We start from the raw sequence: 6,116 nt of genomic DNA on the forward strand, positions 1-6,116 counted from the left end.
CTCCTGATATAACTCAAATTTGGCTGGGCTGACATGGACTGGGCTGGCACAGCTTGCTGGGCACATGGGCCTGGGTTCTGCTCCTCGCCTCAGCCCCATCTGGCCTGGGCCCCAGACCAAGCTCTCAGATCCCTACCCTGAGGTGGCTTCTCATTTCCTCTGCCACAGGCCTTTGGCAGTGACTGTTTGATGAGGATGTTGGGGAATTTATTGACACGCCTCTCTGTCTGCCTCCCTTGACTCCTACAGTTCAGCCTTCTCTGGCTCTGGGCCATATTCATGTCAGCTTAGTTACACTCGTTCCTGTGGGCTTGGCCATGTCTTGGTCCCATGTATTTATTCTGCAGTTGCTGGTAACAGAATTCAGCCTTCCCCAGGCCAGAAATGCCTTTTTACAACAACCCAGGCTTCTGCCTCGGCAAAGCTAGATCCCAGCAGTGCGCGCTGCAATGCTCATTTATCGGGCATTCCGTGCTGGGATGGAGTTGGGGCCCACAGTGCCATCCAAGTGCATTCTCATTAACAACCTTGAAAAGCAGGTTTTTATTATCCTGTGCCCATGAGTGCTGCCCGTTAGGAGACATGACTATGCATTGGGAGACCAGAAAGTGTATCCAACATAATCCCATCCTTACTATCACCTAGGCTTTGTCCTCATCCCACAGTCTGGAAGGTACCTGAGCTGAAAAGTGTATTAAACCCTCACTCTGAGAGTGGCAGTTTAGGCATTGGGGGTGGGGGGAACAAGCTTCTAAGTCAGACTAACCAAAGGTTAGATCACTTCCACACATGGCTTGTATTCTGGGAGCCTCAGTTTGTCTTGTTTGACATTTTATTCTATGTAGATACTGACTGTATTGGAAACACAAGGCACTCCCGAGCTGGGTTGGGGAATATTCAAGGAGTTGGAATCCTACTATGTAAGGTAGCACAAGGGAAGTTGAAGGTGGAGGAGTAGAATAAGCCCTTCATTGAGGACCAAAAGTAATTGCTAAGGGGCTGGAGAGAAGGCTTAGTGGTTCAGAGTGCTGACTGCTCTTCAGGGAACCCGAGTTCAAATCCCAGGTGGCTCACAACCACCTGTAATGGGATCCGATACTCTCTTCTGATGTGCCTGAAGACAGGTACAGTGTACTCAAAATAAATAAATAAAATGTGTCCTGACTTCAAGAAAGAGGACAACATCTAAAAAAAAAAAATCTCACAAATTTGGGGTTGAAGAGATGGTTCAGTGGTTCACAACTGCCTGTAACTATAGCTCCAGGGAATCTGACACCTCCAGCCTCTGAGGGCATCTGTACAAACACACACACACACACACACACACACACACACACACACACACACACATCAAAGAATGTGACCTAAATTTGTGATGAAGGGGCTGTATTCTAGAAAGAGTGAATAGACAGCACTATGTAGCTTTAGAGGGCAAATTTCAGACTGCTATTTGGCAGTCTTCCAGAGGAAGAAACCTTTGTACAGAGCTTAGGAAGATGGGCAGGGGCCCTCCATGATGGAGGACATTGTCATCAGAGGCGTGTACTTAGAGGCTGTCTGAGGCCACAGAGGCTCCCAAGTTGGACGGCATGCATGCCTTTTGAATACTGCTCTTGGTCCCAAGAAGTGTGATTTGTGGGTTCTTAGTTCATGATTTTGGGGAGTACCAGTCTACAAGTGGTCTTCTCATTGATAAGGTCCTAGCAAGCCCAAGGATCGTATCAGAACTGGGAGGGTCCTGGGACCCAATTCTATGAAAAGCATAGTAAAAGTACATGTAGTCTAATGTCCAAGCAAGAAGAAAATGCAGAAGGTGGAATGGGAATGCTTTATTCCAGTCCAGACAGGAGCTAGGTTAGGTAAACAACTACATTAGTCTTCTTTTTCATTTTGTGAACAAAGAAACCATGGTGGCTCACACCTATGATCCCAATACTCAAGAGGCTAAAGTAGGAGGATTTCTGACAGTTTGAGACCAACTTGGACTACAAGAAAGACCCTGTCAAGAAGAAAAAGAAGAGGAAGAGGAGGAGGAGGAGGAAATGGAAGAGTAAGAGAAGAAGGAAAAGAAGGAAAGAAGGAGGAGGAGCAGAAGAAGAAAAAGGAAGGAAGGAAGGAAGGAAGGAAGAAAGAAAGAAAGAAAGGAAGAAAGAAAGAAAGGAGGAAAGAAAGAAAGGAGAAAGAAAGAGGAAAGGAAAGAATTGAATCAGAGTTGGCCTGAGACAGGGCATTGCCAAAAGACTTAGTTGCCAAGCTGAGATATGAACCTTTCAGATCCATCTAGTCAGGAGATTTCGTTAGAATTGATGCATCCCATGTGACATCATGTGATTGTATCTGTTCCTGGAGGCCCTGGAGACCAAGAATGGATTCTCAGAGATGGGTCTGAGGCCTGGGAATAGGCTGGAGGGAGGAGCTTTTTCTGGAAATGTTCTGTCCTGTCCCTAAGGCTTGTCTACTCTCAAGTAGACACCAGGTGGCGCTCCCACCACAAGCCCAGTGCCACCTAAGGATGCTGAGCTGTCTCACCCAGGCATACTTGAGCTGACTGCCTTAATGGAAGGGGGAATAGTCTAGCTCTTCTCTGCCTGTCCTTACTAAATATTCCTCTGTGGATTTTCATATTTTGATCTCATTGAGTTTTTAACAATTTAGGGTAGAGAGAAAAACATTGTATGTATGGTGACAGATACAGGTATAGGCTGGCACTGGGCAATGTAGTGTGTGTTGATTTTGAAGTCTTTCAGTCACAGTTGGTAGCTGGTAGGCTCTGATCTGGCTTAGGGAGAGAAAGCAGGAGCTTGAGAACAAGCTGGTGAGGGTTTGGAGATGTGTGTAGTGGTAAGATACGGTACTGGAATCTGTAGAGCCTAAAGAGCTTTCCACTCCTTCCCAGGTATCAAGGCTCTCGGTCTTCCAGGCATGTGCCATAAACAATGGTAACTAAAGCTATTGTGCCATGCTTGTGAGATGGACAGGCATGGTGTGCAGAATGGTCCAGATGTGGCCTAAAACCCGTTTTGTTTCTTAAAACTTTAAATTTTATATATATATATATATATATATATATATGTATATATATATAGTGTACATGGGTGTTCTGCCTGCTCACATGTCTGTGCACCACATGCACGCAGTGCCCTCAGATCCCCTGGAACTGGAGTGATGGCTGGTTGTGAGCTACCATGTGGGTACTGGGAACAGAATGTGGATCCTCTGGAAGAGCAACCAGTGCTCTTAACCGTCGAGCTGTCTCTGTAGCTCCTAAAACCTGGCAGCATGCATCTGTGTTAAGTTTTTTTGGATCATTTGGTGACGCTTTTATTTGGTGATCTCTTTAAACCAGCAGAGACCTAAGTTTCAACTTCACGTGCCCCATTGTCTGGAGCTGAGTAGCAGCTGTCCTGTAAACAGCATTCCAGAGGCCCAGCCCACCCGTGACCTGCCTGGTCTGTGGGCCTCTGCCAATTAGGGGTCATAAAGATGCGTAAATAATTCCTGTTGTTAGAGGCAGGCCTGGGTGGAGACCTAATGGCAGGGATGGAATCCTACATGAGGAGGCCTACTCCAAGGACTGGAGTTACTAATAATCCTGAGGATTTAGGTTGTAGATTATTGTATCTATGAAGATTTGTATTATGGTCAACATGTGTGTATGTTGTATCTCCTCACTGAATCCTTGGGCCTCTTGTCGGGGTAGGTCATACCTGCAAGGTCATGCCATGGAATCAAGTAAGGAAAGCTTGGGAATGAAGAAGTAGTCTGAGTTTGGCCCCGAGTGGTAAGAGAATCTAATGGAATATTGGGATGGACCCCAGGACCTCCGCTGATCCTGGGTCATGAAGCTCCAATCTGTATGTGTCCAGATCCTTTGACTTCTCAAGGACACTTGTTGGGTTTGGCAGCTGCCCACAGGGTGTAGGCCTGCATCCTCTCTAGTAGTCTTGTCTCCCACACCTCCAATTCTGGAGTCATGTGAGGGAAAGCAGAGGTGTGTCTCCCCTGCAGACCTGTCATCATCTGCATCTGTTGCTTCTTCTTCTGGTCCACTTCCCACTGCTGGTCATGAGTGGGGTCGTATGCCTTGGTTCAGGCTCAAGAGCCAGCTTGGGATTCTAGTGAGGCAGGCAGGCCTGTCCCCACCTACACCATTCTGACTTCCCTGTTTTACTTGAGCCAGGAACCCCCAAACCATTGCCAATACCTGTTCCCTTCTGTTGCTTTTCCCTCTATAGGACTGAGGAGCAGGCTGCCATCTGTCCTGGCCCTTTGTCCCAGGGTCTGTCTTGGAGAAGAGACCTTCAGCACCACTTCTCACTCTAGCATGCAGCCTTGAAACACTGCTTTGGCTTCTGCCCCTACTTTCCATCTGTTCCCTACTGCTTAGGAGGCTCAGTCTGGCCCTGGCCTGCCCTTCTGCTCAGCATGTGGTAACCTAGCCCTGTCTGGGTCCTTCTGAGGATTGGAACCAGACTGCAGCCAAGTACCAGAGGCAGCAGTGCACCTCACACTGACGGAAGCTAAGGTGTTAGCCATAGAGAGACCACCTGAGTTAAAGCCCCAGTTCTGTCTCTGTCTGCCTGAGTGAGCTTAGATATATTGTATCACCTTTCTATGCCTCAGTTCCCTTGCTCATAAAGAGAGATGAACTCTAGCACCTAGCTCCCAGGATCCCGAAGTGGAAGTGTGCGTTAAAGTGAGGCAGTGAAATGTACACAGCGTGTAATAAATAGTAGCCACACTATTGGCAATTGTTATCAGAGTCAGAAAACTTGGCTTTCTGTCTCCATGCATTTCCAATTGATCTCAGACAGACCCCTGTTGGCCTGGATGCCTCAGTTTCTTCCCTAAGATGGAGTTATGCTTCCTTACTCAGAGGGAAAAATGTAGGTCTGGCAGGAATGATGTAGGCGGAAGTGGGCTGTATTTTCTGAGTTACTGTGCACATGGGTAATGTTTTCATTTCAGATGCACTTGAATTCTTGGTTCTTAAAGGCAGGGATAGATGACTTCTTAACCTGCTTCAATCGTTTATAGAAATGAAGACACTGGAGGGCATAACTGCCCAGAAAATGAGTCACTGGGCTAGAAAGCAAGTATTCTTTTTTTTTTTTTCTTTTTTTTTTTTTTTCGGAGCTGGGGGCTGAACCCAGGGCCTTGCGCTTGCTAGGCAAGCGCTCTACCACCGAGCTAAATCCCCAACCCCGAAAGCAAGTATTCTCAGAAGCTACTTTGGCCTGGTCAGTTTGCCAGCTTTGGGGCCACAAGTTTCAGTGCAGGCCCGGGAAGGAGTTCTTGGGCTATCTATGGCCTTTTCTCTGAGGTTGTGACCCTAGGCATCATGAAGCTAGTGACTCCGTGTATAGGGTAAGAAGCTAGCCCTGTATGTCTCTAGACCCCTCCCCACATGGAGATCTGGAGGAATTCACCTTAGTGGCTCGGGTACTTTAGGGGCTTTTAGGCATGGAGAAAACAGCTAGAAACAGAATGTGCAATTGGCAGAGCTAAGATTCACAGTATCAAAACTCTCCTGCCCGTGGAGCAGTGAAGAGGGCTGGCTCTGAGGTCAGGGCATCCTGCCCAGTGTCTTTGCCTGTGTCTGCAGCATGCTCAGTATGTCTAGGTCTGTGGGTTTTGAAGGTCGAGTCTTTGTTTATCTCTGTTCGATCTTCCTCACCCCTGTCTCTTCTTGGTGCAGTATACCTTAGAATACATATACAGTAAGCACTAGGTAAGGACATGCTGACCTGGATGGATTTCCCAGTCATGGTTCCCAGGGGTACAAGCAGAGGTAGGGAGACTGTGCCAAGGGGCACGGGAGACCCTTTTACAAAGAGCAGACAGAGTGGCTCTGAGACCATAAGCCAATGACAGAGTTCCCTGGGTTGTTCAAGTGACTGCAGAGGGGCTGAGGCCTGGAACCTCTGATGGAACTACCACCGAGTCACCAGGTTGCCCTTGGTAGGTAGCTGAGCCTTAGGCAGAAAAAGAGATCCCTTCAACTGGTCTGACCTTCCCTCTCTGACTATGAGTCTTGTGCCCCTCACTTTCTTCTTGGGGAAGGGGCCTTCCTAATTATATCCCCCTCAGTGCACATGGAAATGAGTTTGGATTTT

Source organism: Rattus rattus, chromosome 8, assembly GCF_011064425.1.
Source record: "Rattus rattus isolate New Zealand chromosome 8, Rrattus_CSIRO_v1, whole genome shotgun sequence".
In the NCBI taxonomy this organism is placed as follows: domain Eukaryota; kingdom Metazoa; phylum Chordata; class Mammalia; order Rodentia; family Muridae; genus Rattus; species Rattus rattus.